The 13684-nt window shown below is 60.0% G+C and overlaps 1 long non-coding RNA gene across 1 annotated transcript; it reads right to left on the bottom strand.

Moving 5' to 3' along the window:
- Positions 1–11627: 11627 nt before the first annotated feature.
- On the bottom strand, positions 11628–13388 carry LOC132019109 (uncharacterized). Its single transcript, XR_009404705.1, has 3 exons — positions 13266–13388; positions 12549–12657; positions 11628–11787 (listed from the first exon to the last, which is right to left on the bottom strand). It is a non-coding gene; the product is annotated as an uncharacterized LOC132019109 (long non-coding RNA).
- Positions 13389–13684: the final 296 nt, after the last annotated feature.

Below are 13684 nucleotides of genomic sequence, written 5' to 3'. Positions count from 1 at the left end.
GGCGAGGCCAGCCTGGGGCCAGTGTGTGCCCCCGACTGGGTGTCGTCAGGTACAAGCTGTGTGGGGAGACAGGGATCTGTGCGGTGCCCGCTCCTCCTCCCCGGGCTGTGGCGTGTCGTGGAAGAGGCAGGGTGAGGGGAGCAGAGAAGCGTCCTGTCTTGGCTTCAGCAGAACATCCCAGTGCTCGTGCTCAGCAGTCAGTCTACAAGCCTGCATCTTTCGGACCAGAGCGGAGCCCCATAGAGTTCTATTTTATCACGGAAGGTGCTCGGTTATTGTCTAATTTCACATGATTCCATTTTTAAATCTTTTGTCACATTTTTCATATTCCTAGATGCACACATTTGGGAAAGCTTCTCTTTTGGGCCTTGAAAACCATTTTAGGTTTGGAGGCTGTGCTCCTTAGCTTTCCCCGCCGTCTGGGCCCGGACCTCCGTCGATGCTGACCTGGTTCTGTGCAGTCCCTCTGTGTCCTCCCTGGAAGGGGACCGGAGGTGCCCACTGAGCGGTCCCTCTCTCCACCCGTCCGCACGTCTGTGATGGGGCCGGCAAGCCGGAGGAGGCCTGGGAGGCCGTGAGGGAGGAGGAATTAACGCGCGTCCCCGTCAGAGGAACTGTGGACTTTCTGAACCTGTCGGCCGGCTGCTGGCTGTGGGCCTGGACTGCGTCCTTGCCGTGGGGGCCAGGTCTTCCCCAGTCTCCACTTCCAAGGAGCCGGTCCCGTGTAACAGGCGTCGGTCCCTCATTTGCATATCGACCCCACTCATCCCGGGTAGCCCAGTTTCTGTCCCTGTTTGGTCTGGAGGATGCAGGGGCACTGTGACCTCTGGCCTTTATGACCTCGCATCCTTGTCTTCCCTGGGGCACGGGCCAGGTTCTCCTGGAGTTAGTGTCTCTGGAACCCCAGCTCTGGTTGTCCAGGTAAATGCCTGCTTGCCTCAGTGTTCAGCGAATTCTTTCTTGGCTGACGCCCCTGTGATGCAGGAGCGGCCTGGTGAGCACAGGGCAGGGCTGGTCTGCCTCTGGCCAATGGAGGAGGCGGGGTGGGCGATTTCGAGGCCGCGTGTACCCTGCCTTTCTCTGAACCCCAATCCTTCTATGTCCTGTGTCCAGAGAAGGGGAGGCCTGTGTTCCTGAGTGAGGCTTGGTCCCATACTCCCACGCAGGCTTCCCCGCCGTGCCGGGGCCTGGGCGGCCACAGGCAGAGTTGTTCTTCTGAGGACCGTGCTTGGGGCCATGGCTTCGGGGAGTGTAAACTGGAACCGCAGAGCCGGGGGAGCCCTGCTCATGCAGCAGTGGGTGCTCCCTGGGACCCTCTGGGTCCCCTCGACCCTGGAACAGAGTCCCAGCAGGCCTCCTGTCCCTTTGTTCCCGGGAGTCTTTGCAAGCACACTCGGAGTTCCCCTGTGGCGTCTCAAACGCCCTGGGGGAGCGAGCTCTGGAGTTAGAGTGGGACGCTTTTAATGTGATAACTGGTATTTGTGAACACTGATTTCGAGCAGTTTGCCGTCATTTTGAATACTTGGGTCCACTAGGTAATGTTAACTCATTCCTGAGCTTGGAGGGGAGCCAGTAACCTAGCCTTGCTCTCCCAAATAGGACACCTGTTGGCCTGCTTCCTCCTGCTACTGGCCGGCGGTGCTGAGTGTACACGTGTGTGTACGCGTGTGTACTCCGATCCCCTGGTAGGGGATGGGCATGCCCAACGGCCATGGGCGGGGCCTGGAACCGTGGAGATGGGCCGAGACCAAGTTCTCTGATGTTGGGGGCCGGTTCCCAGCCCCACGCTGTTAGTAGGTGGCCCTCTGGGCCAGAGGCTGTGCCTTCCTGGACTGGAGAGTGGGGCGGGGCCTCAAGAGCGGCCCTGGCAGCATCGGTGCCCTTTGTCTGTCTATTGGGGATCAGGAGAGCAGAAAGCCTAGAGACCCCAGTGAGGGGGCACCTCTGTGCAAAGGGAGGGTTGGAGGCTGGTTTGGTGCAAATTCATGACAGGTCGTCCAGCGTGTCCCTGGCGGGAGAACACCACTGGCATTCTGCTGAATCCACAGACAGCGGATGTGTGCTGGCGTTTGCTAAGCAGTCCTCGCTCCGGGCACAGGGCGGGGGGCTTTCCTGTGGGTCACCTCCTGGCCCGCCCCTCTGCGGCTGCATGTGTCTCTCGGGGATACCCGGACAGAGGCTCTAGGCCATATCGCAGGCTGTCGTGACGGCTGGAGGGGTGAGCTGAGCCACACGCACCTAGGACACAGTCCATACGTGGAGGAACAGCTGCAGGGCAGCCATTCTGCTGTGTCACAGAAGGGAAACTGAGGCTCAGCGAGGCCCTCACTTGCCCGCGATTGTCTGGCTTAGGAGCGAAAGGACTAATGTGTGTGGGCTCTTGGGCAGCGGCCATCTGTGCTGAGACCCTGATGCCTGGCTCCCAAGCTCCCGCCCCGGTTTCTATGCTGCCCTCCGAGGGGAGCAGTGGGAGGTGCGGGCGGGAGCGGGGGGTCTTCCCGCCGTGGCGTGGGCGCTGCCGGGGAGGAGAGCCGCACACCCAAGTGAGCCTGCAGGACCTCGACGAGAAAAGCCAGAGTGACTTCTCCGCGGGGCCTCGTGGGGGTCACCAGGACCCCAGCCTTCTCCGTGGCATCGCTCCCTCCATGCGTCCGCTCCCAGCTGCCTTCCCTGTGCGCCGAGCTCCCCCCGCTGCGTTATTTCCACTCTGTGGGCCTGGCTCTTGGCGTCTGCTCTGGAGGGTCTGCTTGCGGCTTCGCCCGTTGGTCACCCGCGCGGCCGGGAGCCACTGTCGGGGGCAGCCCGTTCCTCTCCCCGCACGCGGCTCCGCTGCTGCTAAGACCCGTGGAGTCCGGCGTCGCCCCCCTCGCGGACGGGGAAACAAGCAAGCCGCCGTGCCTCTGACGGCCGTCGAGCAGGTGGGCAGCGGGGCGCCGCGATTGCTGGTGGGCACGCTGCGGGGGGGCGCGGGGGTCCTGCCCGAGTGTGGGAAGGGCTGCGGTGCCGCTGTGTCCCAGGCTTCCTTCCTGTCCTTACCTTTGTAAGAAGGGGCAGCACGACCGTGTGCTTGCCCCAGGCCCGTCTTCTCGCCCTCAGAGCTCTGGCCTGGAGCGGCCCGGGCTGGAGTCCTAAGCAGCGGTGTGGCCGAGGACAGGCGGCCCGAACCAGAGCCGGGCCCTGGGCCTCTGAGGGCAGGGGCGAGTGAGTGTGTGCTGTGTGCAGGGTGGGCCGTGGCGGCCGGCGGAGGTCTGGCCCGGGGCACCCTACTCTTCTCCTCTGACCTGGTCTTTTCTTCATCTGCTCAGTGAGCTCCTGGGCGAGGGAGGCACTCGGGTCTGCTCCCGGGTGTCCTGGCAGCCCAGCCTTGGACTGATGCCGGGACGTCATCGCACCCGCACATCACTGTCAGTCATCCGTGCTGCCTTGGACAGACAGAGGGACAGGCAAAACCGTCCTCATTGTTACTTGGCAGAATACCTGTTTCTGTCTCCTCCAGTAGACTAGCAAGGACTCCGGTGCTCCACTTCCTGCAAGAACTTGGAGCCTGACATTATTCTAACACTGGGCTCATGGGTCGGGGACGCGCTGCCCCTGTAATGGAGGATCTCACAGCTAGGACTTACGAGGGTGCAGTGAGAGCCCCCCCACGCAGAGACAAGAGCAGAGAGCGGGAGCGGGGGGGCAGGTGCCCCGGGATGCTACGGGAGAACTGTCCAGGCCGTGTGGAGTGGGGAAGCCGTGCACAAGTCCCATCCAGCGGGGTTGGGCATGGGCTTGGTTGAAGGAGGTGGCCCTTGGTATAGATGTCAGCCCTACCCACGTAATGTGGATGGGAGCCATCTGGCCAGGGGTGACCCCCCCCCTCACCGTGGATCCTTGTCACTGGGTGAGAAGGAGGGCACCGTCTGGAGTGAGTGGGGTCCCGTCAGGGGTGGGGGGCTCTCCGTTCTGAGGTAGGTGGGCCTCCCTGGTTCGGGGCCTTCTCGGCTTGCTTGCTGGCGCGTGGTGTTTTCTCGCGTGCACCCGTGAGTGTTAACGGATCTTGGAGTGGATTTGGTCATGTAGCAGCGGCCTGAGAAGAGTTGCTTGTGGAACACGCGGCGACGGGGCTGGGCTGGGCTGGGCGCCGGGCGCACTGCCCGCACTGACGGTGGTGCGGACTGACCCCTTCCCTCTCTGTGTTCCCGGTGCCTCCGGGGGCCTGAGCGCGCCCTTCAAGCACTCTTCGCTGCTGGGTACCAGAGAGCAAGGGGGTTTGAGACCCGGGGCTGCCTGCGAGGGTCTTGCTTTCACAGTGGAGCCCGGAGCCACAACCTTCAGAACGGGCCCGCCACCCTTCTATCTGGAAGCTGGAGACGGGCATCCATTCCCTGCCCCATCCTCTGTCCCCGGGCCCTCAGTGCAAAGCCCACTCCCATCTAGCCACCACCGTGGCTCCCCGTTGGACTTCTTGCTGCCGCCCTGGCTGCCTGCCACTGGCTCCCAAGGACACCAGTCCGGCCTGTCATTGACGGTAGCCTCGAGGGTGTCCCTCCCTGCTAGGCCCGCGGCCCTCTCTCCGGGCCTTGCTCCAGGCCTCTGGGCTCCCCCCGCCTAACCCAGGCTGTTTTGATGGTCCAGTTCAGTCGTTTCGGAAAATCGGCAAGTGCATTCTAGCGCGGATGGTCTGTGTGGTGTAGACCAGCAGCGGCATGGGGGCTGTGGCTCCGTGTTCTCTGGCTCTCCCAGTTCTTCTCTTTTCTTTTTTCTTTCTTTTTAAAATCTGTATATTTATTTGACAGAGAGAGACACAGTGAGACAGTGAGAGAGGGAAAGCTGGTAGGGGAGTGGCAGAGGGAGAAGCAGGCTTCCCGCTGAGCCGGGAACCCAGTGCGAGGCTCAATCCCATGACCCCGGGATCATGACCTGAGCCGAAGGCAGACGCTTCACGACTAAGTCACCCAGGCACCCCAAGGCCCTCCCAGTTCTGATTGCATCGGCCTGTGGGTCCATCGCCTTGTCTCCCTGCCCCTGAGCCCCTTCAGGCCACTGGCCCACTTCCCCTTCCCATTCTGTCCAAGCTTCTACAAGGTTCTGCTGGCCTCCTCCAGGGACAGGGAGCCGAGGCAGATTTGGACTCAGATAGACGTGGGTCCATGTCCGGTGGTGCCACATTTTCTCTAGGGGAGGTGGGTATGGGGGCTGCTCTTACCTTTCTGTGTCTGAGCTTCCTTCCCTGTTGGGTCGGGGTGGGAGCATCCGCCTGGGTGAGGGACACCTGGACCTATAAAGGGCAGGTGAGAGTTGAGGCCGTGGGCTTGCCGTCAGGCCAGCAGCATCCCAGCTCCGCCATTGTCCCCATGTGGCGCTGGCTGCCTGGGCTGCCCTGATGGCTGTTGAGGACTGCACACCAAGGGGCCAGGGCAGGAGGACCTGCTCCCTGACTCTGAGCGTGTCACCCCACACCCCCTTCTCCTGTTGCGCATGGCTGTGACCTCCAAGTCCAGCCAAGCTCGACCCCAGCGCCTCTCTCCTCTTGGCTCCTGCTGCCTCTCCGTGGTCCCCATGCTCTCTTCCCTTTGCTGCCAGAGCTGTGCGTCATGGGAGCTGCTTCAGAGCTGGGACAGCTTCCTTCAGGGAGAGGAGACGAGGCTCAGGGAGAGGCCGTCCTAGGAGACGGGCCACATCCTGGAGGCCGGGCCGGCTGCTCTCCGGCCAGGCTTCTGGAGGGCCGGCCTTGCCGGGATCTGTCTCTAGAGCCCTTTGCCCAGAAGACCGTCTGCCACAGGCGTGATGCTCAGTCCCTGACCGAGTGGAGTGTCACAAAGGAAACAACATACAAGCAGTAAAGTGTGTGCTTGCGCGAGTGCCTGCTGGGCAAGGGAGGAGTTGGGCAGTCCAGGGCTCGGGGGAGGTTAGACCCCCAAGTGGCCTTCCCCCAGCATGGCTTCATGAGCGACGACTGGTCACACCAGAGCTGTGGCAGCGTCCAGTACTGTGCTGGGCGTCCACACTCCTCCCTCTTGTCTTGCCCTTAAAAGCCGTGCGCTGTCGGCCCGGTTGAGGCCATCAGAGGAGACGAGGCTCAGGTTAGTGCTCCAGGCAGAGCCACCCAGCCGGTGGGTGGCGAAGCCAGGGGACAGGCCTGCTCTGTGGGTACCTTTGTTGCCGGTCACCTGAGCTTGCTGCTTTGGGTCGCAGTGCATGTTTGCGAGGCCACCGAGCCAGGCACAGGTCTGGCTGACACGTGGGGCCCTTTCTGTTGGGAGGAGCGGTGGGGAGAGAGCGTAAGAAGCAGGAGAAGGAAGTGGGCAATTTCACAGGTGGCTTCCCCTCCCCCTCCCACACTCATGCCCCGACTCCCGCTCGGCTTTTGAGTGGGTGTCTCCTCGCAGATGAGACCGTCGGAGCCACGTGTGGAAGCGTGGTTTCAAGGGCTTACCTGAGTACTAGGTCTCGAGCGCTTCCTCCCCGCGGCACCTGGAGAGCCCGGCTTGCCGCACGGAGCGAACAGTAACTGGGATTGCTAAAGCCTGTAGAGAATCGTGCATTTCCTAGCAGGTGATTTGTCGTCCCCCCCCACCCCCTGCACGGAAGGAGCTGATGACAGTGACCTGCGGCGCCCTGCGTGCTCCCAGGCCTGAAGGTGCATCTGTGGCCAAGCCGGCACAGGAGGGCACAGGACGGTCTTAATATTACTTGAATACCTGAAAACCTGCATTTGAAGGGGACCTGCTGTGCGCCTGCTGTGAGCGAGCAGCCATGTCCTGTCCCGTTCGCGCCGAGCCGCGGGGAAGCGTCTGCGCCTGGGTGCTGTGCTCCAGGGCCATCGTGAGCTGCCAGACCTCTTGGGACCCACTGAGGAATGGCGCTCGCGGCCCTCAGTGGGGCTCTGGGGGTTTGGGGGCTCTGGAAAAAGGTGCCCGCTTGGACAGGACTGTGGCAGTTTCTGCCTGACTGTCAGTCACGTTCTGTGCCCTCGGCTCTGTGTGTCCTTCAAACGAAGACGCCAGAAGCGGCCCCGTGCGTTCCCGGCTAGTGCACTGGGGCTCCCTTAAGCTTTGCCGCCATTGTTCAAGGTTTCTGACTCTGTTTTCCGTAGAAGTTGCTGCCAGCTCGGCCGGCAAATAACTGCCAAGTCACATGGCAGGGAAATGCTGTCAGGGCCAGTGATGTAGTTACGAAACCGCTCGGCAGCCCGTGTTTTCTGGCCGCTTTCTGTTAAGTGTGAGTCACACCTCTGTCTTCCTTGGCGTAGAGCTGCTCAGATCCCGTCTTTAAGGCCATGAGGAAAGCAGGTTGTGGGTGACATTTTTACTGCTGGTGACACTTGTGATCATTTAAGGGGACCCTCAGAATCTCTAGATGTGAGCTCCTCGATGTAGCCTTGTACTGGTCTGCATCCCCCAACCTCCACCTGGGCACCCCTGACCTCTGCCTGGGGCCTCTGACCTCTGCCTGGGGGCTGCAGCCCTTTTTCCTGAACGCCGTCCTCCAGAGGGCCTCAGAGGCCTGTGAGCTTCAGGACCCTCAGGTGCGAGACCCGTCTGCTCACTCTCGGGGGTTCCACCTCCTCCCCCAGTTCCTTCGCCTCCTGCTAGTGGCCTTGGGGAGGGGTGTGTCCCACCTGGCCACATCCTGCCACCTCCGGAGGCTGGCGGGGGCGGGGCAGGGGAGGCGGGCGGCAGGGAAGGAGCTTCTCGGGACAGGCCGTCTTCTAGAAGTTCGTAAAATGGAGCCCTTGCAGTAGGGCTTCTTTTAGTCTGGCTTCCTTCACTCTGTAATTATTTGCAATTTATCCGTAATTCTGTGTTATGCGTCAGTTGGTGCTGTTTTCTTGCTGAGTGATCCTTTGCTGTAAAGGATCCTTTTCTAGAATCCGCAGGCAGCTCTTTCCTTCCCTCTCTTGCCGTGAGGGAGCATCCCTGGGCCAGGGGCAGCCTCTCTGGGCAGAGGAGGAGCTGCACGGACCCCAGGGCTTCGGGGCTCCATGGGTCCACAGGGAGCCGCACTGAGGCCACCGCCTCCACTCCGGTGGCCCGGTGGCCCGCGGGTTCTGTCTGGGTCGTCAGCTGCTGGGACACAAGCCTCTGCGAGCGCTCAGGCCGCTGTGCACGGTGGGCCGGGGCCACGCTCGGCCCTGGGCAGCTGTGCGACCAGCCTTGTTGCTCTGTGCTGGGCAGCTTTGTCCCTGGGAGGCCACTTGTGCTTTAGTAAACACAGGATCAGGGAAATTGAAATCCCCGTTGAATGTCTGCGGATTGAGCCGTTTGGCTCGATGCGGTTAATGTCAGCGAGGATTAGACGGTTCTGTCGGATCCATTTCACCTGATGGCATTTTATTTTAAGTACAGCAACGCTATTGCGCTTTTAGAAGAAAGAGGTTCCTTTTTTTATTGCTGTTGTTAATGGATTTGGGGGCCGGTCTGGGTGTGGGCCTGCCCCGCTGTGGGGCAGGGCTGGGCCCCTTTGTGCCGTCAGTGTCCCCGTAAAGCAGAATCCCGGGAACGTGTAGGTGTTCCTGAACTCTGCCATAGTCGCCGTGAGGGTCTTTTGTCTTCCCTCCTACCCGGGGTCTCTGGCGTGTTAAGGTCACGTCAGAAGTGAGCTGCTTTTAATTAAATTTCACAAAGAATAAATGTTAACTCGAGAAGTGTCTAATTTCTTCTCTGCTGCTGACAGTGTCTTTTAAAAATGTGCTGTACGCTTTAATCTCTGTCATTATGAAGAGGCAATTCTAAAGGATATATCAGTGTTTTCTTAAACGGGAGGCATCTCAGTTATAAATTAGGGTTATTTTTCAGTCTATTTTGGTCCTCACTAACGCTAGTGAGCATCAGTTAGCGACCCTGCTCCGGCTTCAGAGTTGCGCGGGCACGGACGTGGTTTCCACCCAGGTGGCGGCCCTTCTCCGACAGAGCAGGTGAACTGGGGTCTGTGGGGGCTTCTCCTGGCACCTGGCGGGGCTCGGTGAGCCGTCGGGGTTGTGGAAGGCGGCTTCTCCATGGGGACCCAGGGAGGCCTTTCCGTGGGAAGGGCTGGCCCAGTGGATGGACCCTCCTACGTTGGGCCAGACACAATTCAAAGGTGTTTTTATTCTCTTCCTTTCCCATCTCTTACGGCAGATGAGCCGAGGGGGGGCAGGAAGAGCCCAGGGCTGCTTAGAGCCTCCCCCCGAGCCCCCATCTGTGGGCGCAGCCTTCCGGGCTCACCCTCTGGCTCCCTGGTGCTCGGAGGAGCTGGGCTGTAGTGTGTCATGTCCTCTTTCGTGCGTGTCCTCCGGTCCTTCGGCACCGGAGACTCGTGGACTCCTTGCCACGTCCCCCAGCCCACTCGGAGCTTCCTGGCCACTGCCCTTGGCCTGGCGTTGGTACTTGGGCTGGGAGGCGGAGGGGTTCTAGAGAAATGCTGAGCCCCACTTTGGGGCCTGAACCCGCGATCCGTCCTGGGAGCCGTACCCAGTGGACTCGTAGACACGGGACCCAGGAAAGGAGGGCCTTGCTTTGTGGGCCGCCCGGCACTTTGCTTTTGGGAAAGGCGTTGACTGGGGACAGTTGCCTTCATCAAGGATCTGTCACTGTGGTGTGCCAGCCACGTTGGGGGGACTAAGCTGCTGGCATTTAAATAAACCAAGGCACATGTGTAAAGCATGTGGTCACTCTCGAAGTGTTGGTGGCTTTGTTGAAAAGAGAAAAGCTCCCCGAGACTCAGGAGAGCAAGCACAAGGCCACCTTGCCCTCAGTGCAGGAAGGAGTGCTGCCGGGCGGGCAGCGGTGGGGGGGGGGGGGTGCTGAATTCCCGGGAGTCCGTTGGAGGCTGGGGTGGGTTGCCTTGTGCCCCAAAGGCATCATGACTCAGCTCTGCCGAAGAAAAGCTGACCAGGGTGACCCTATTTCTTCTATTCACATCACTGTGGTGAGGGGCTGGCCCAGAGGGGGCCGGGAAGTGCAGGGTAGCCCCGCGCCTTTGTGCAGTGGAAGAGTGAATTTCGGTTGAGCTCAGATCGCCTCCATCACATGGTCACCTGCACCCTGGCGCCCAGAGGCTCGGGAGCCTGAGCCTGCCGGGGGCAGCTGGCTTCTCTGCAGCTCGCCCACCGGGGAAGCTTGCCACGGAGCAGGCGTCTCCCCAGGTGGACGGCCATGCTCGACCTCGGAGAGCACCTGTGTGTCTCTGTCCTCACCGCGCCGCCCCCGCCCTCCCAGGCTGTTTGCACGCGGTTTCAGGGCTCGTGTGTGGATAGGTAATCGCAAAGCTTTTTTGGATTTCTTGAGCAGGGGCAGCACGGTTAGTAAAAAGGTGGATTCTTGTGGGCCCCCATTTGTGCTCGGGTGCCCGGCCTGTCTCAGAGCCGCGTCTCACAGCGCCCCGTGCGCTCCTTCCCTTTCCCAGGCCCCTCCCATTGCCAGCTCTTCAGGCGTCGTTGTTAGATGAGTAAATCCTGCCTCTTGGTCTGTTTGTCCTGGTAACGAAGAGGTGAACCTCGAAACTCAGGAGGGAGAGCGGGGCGTGCACCCCCATTCCCCGCATGGACGGGTCTCTCTGCCCTCCCGGGGGACTTTGTGCGAGCACAGGGAGCCCTCAGCGGCCGGCGCGCCCAGTGACCGAGCCAGCGAGTGGAGGCCCGGCTGTCGGAGCGGCTGCGGGCAGGCCCCGGGTCCCCCACGATGTATGGGGGCGAGGGTTGCGTGTGCTTGGGGGTGAGGCGAAAGCAGGCGGAGGTGCTGGGGCCGGAGCCGGAGCTCTAGGGAGATCTGCAGCCGTCTCTCTTCTAACTTGGCAGGATAGGGTGACCGCACACACCTGGTGCTTTCCTCCGTGTGTGACTGGCCCAGTGCTGCTCCTCAGGCTCTCTGGGGTCCGCCTACGCTCGCCGAGGGACGACTGCCAGCTCCTGTCTCAGGAGCACACGCGGCCGTCTGTCCCTCTGCCTGGCCACGGACACACTGTCGGAGTATCAGGACCACCCAGGGCTGCACGCTGGGCATTAACAGACCCATGAGAACGGCTGCTGCCTGGAGCAGCCTTCAGCCGGGTGGGAGACGGAGTCCGCAGAAAGTGCTCGGGAGGCCCTGGTATGCTGGCGTCGGTTTTCTTGGCAGACCAGCAGTGGGGGACCCGTGTGCAGAAGATGGCCTGGCTGGACAGGACACCCGCTGTGTGGCACCACCGGCCTTGAGCCATGTGGCCCATCACTAGGGAGAGGACCTGGCTCCCCTGGGCCCTTCCTCACCCCTGCCAGCATCCCTGGGGCTAGAGCAGATGTCTGTGATGCCCGCAGTCGGGACAGCCTGCCTCCGCTGGCGAAGGGTTTCTTCTCTGAAGTGTGTACCAAGGGCGAACGGGACCCAGGACATCTGCCGTCGAAGGGGCGCCCCCGATGTGGGTCTCGGTGCTGCTGCGCCTTGTGGCCCCCTCGCCACGTGACGGGGAGTGCCTGCCTTTCATGTAGGATCTTTCCTGGGCCCCGATAATCCCAGATCCTTTCATCAAGTGGAATCTGCAGCCCAGTATTGAAATACCTGTCGTCTCTCTCAAACCCTGGGGCCAGAGACTCCAGTGGTTGCTCTATTCATGGACTCCTGTTGCAGTAAAATGTGATAATTGATGAATATCTGTGGGAATGGATACGATTGTGTCCTCTTTAATGAGCTAACAATTTCAGGCTGAAATCTCAGCAGTGCTATTGTTTAGAATAAAGGCGACATGCAGATGAGGCCAGAGCTCAGATTGCGGTGGGACGATGCCGGCAGCCTCCCTATTGGGTCCATTAATTAATTCCCATCAGCCAGTTTCCCTGGGAATGAACTGGAAAAATAATTACAATGATACATGAGGTAAGGAGTTTAGAAATTCAAAAGGTGAAGGCAAGAATTAGTTTAGTACATAATTAGACATATTATTTGTGACTGTACATTTTTTTAAACGTGGTTCACTGAGGCAATCGGGTCCTATTTTTAGTCCTGGATAGCTAATAAATACCATTTGGGGCTGTTTTTCAACTCATAAAGGCTCATAAATTTTCTTAATGACATTAAGTGGCTAATTATATTGTACATTGTTAAAATAACTTCTATTGCAAAATCTAATAATACAACAAAAGTTGCAAAAGGAAGTTTTTCAAGGAGTTAATTTGACTGAATTACCAAGTGAAATTCTGAGTGTTTAGACCAAATTGAAAGAGTTTCAGCAAAAACCCTGCAGGTTCACGTTATTTGTGTTGCACATTTGCTCAGAAGGTGAACCCCGAGCCCCAGCTCCTGCCGGAGACAGCAGTCTGGGTGGAAGGCTGAGCGCCGCGTGCTCGGGTCTCGTGAGCAGGCAGATCTGAGGGAGCTCCTTGCTGCCGTCATAGCTGGTGTGCGCCAGCCCCGGTGACTGTGCTGTCCCCGTCAGGCTCCCCGGATGGCTGCCGGAGGAGGCTTTGTGTGGCACAAAGGCGTTTGAGTTCCAGCAGGCCTACTTTCGGGCAAACATTGTCCCCCCGTGTAAGACCCCAGTGTGCAGAAGGTCCAGAGTCGCCCTGAGTGAACCAGTGCTGACACCTGCCCAGTGATTGTGAGTCATACCCTGAGGACGCTCGTCCGGCAGTTCCGTTTCTGGGAATCTCAGGGGACAGATATTTCCTGAGTTATTGATATTAAATGTGAACTCCGTTCTAGAAGTCTGTCTCCCAAACTATTGGAGAAAATAAGAACTGTAATAAAACAAGTAAATGAAAATCACGAATGAACCCCCCACCCCCCACCCCATGAGCCCATCACTGTCGTAAATACTCAGTGCACGTTGGCGTGTGTCCCCGAGGGATAGCTGATCTGGAGCAGGGCACTGTCTCCCTTTGCCTCTTGGTGCTCCCGAGACCTGGCCACGGGCCCGCATGCAGAACCCCAGCTGCCCACAGGCCCCGCGAGGCTGGGCACTGCATGTGTGGCCCGCAGCTGGGCCCTGCCCGCCCTCAGCCCCTTTTCGGTGGCAGGCAGAGTCCCTCCCTGCCCCCGATGCTGGACACTCGTGGTCTCGCCCAGGCCTGCGCTGCTCAGGGGTCGGCTGCACCGCCCTCCCCGTTTATGCTTTGTGTTCACAGTCAGAATTGAAAGGGGAGCCCCTGAGCTCAGGGACATGTCTACCCGTGCCCTTTTAGATGAAACTCGGCCCGCCCGTCCCCCCGTGGCTTCATCCACCAACCCAGACACACTTGCTGGTGCTTTATGGCTGCGGTTTGTGGAAGCTCTGGGAAGGAGGAAAACAAACAAGCCAGTCCTAATAAAGAAAAGTTATTTCCTCACTTGAATTTCTGAGTCCAGGGAGTCCATATGATGCCGACATCCATCTTCCTGCCGTTGAAGGGGAGGAAGACTTCTCCCCATGCGTCATGCTGGGTGGGAAGTCCAGGCGCTGTGCCTGCGGGGCTCCGGCCTCCTCCCCCGGAGGCCTGCCTCTGTGTGTTGTGGTTACGCGCCGCCCCGTGTTCCCTTGGTCTCTAAGGGTATCGTTGTGTAAAACTTCACGTTTCCAGGTGGGTAGGTACGGTGTGGAGAGCCAGAGATGCCTTTTCCTCTCCCAGGCCTCCAAGTGAGCTAGAAAGCTGTGCCTAGGGACGGTCCGCTGAGGCAGAGACATGGTGACGGGGCGGGGGGGGGGGGAGGCGCAGCACAACCTGCCCTTCGGTTCCAGCTTCCCCCGAGCCAGGCCCCGGCTTCTCCCC

This window comes from Mustela nigripes, chromosome 6 (genome assembly GCF_022355385.1).
Source record: "Mustela nigripes isolate SB6536 chromosome 6, MUSNIG.SB6536, whole genome shotgun sequence".
Classification (NCBI taxonomy): Eukaryota; Metazoa; Chordata; class Mammalia; order Carnivora; family Mustelidae; genus Mustela; species Mustela nigripes.
The sequence above is the reverse complement of the archived record's forward strand: the minus strand, read 5'-3'. Positions and strand labels throughout refer to the sequence as shown.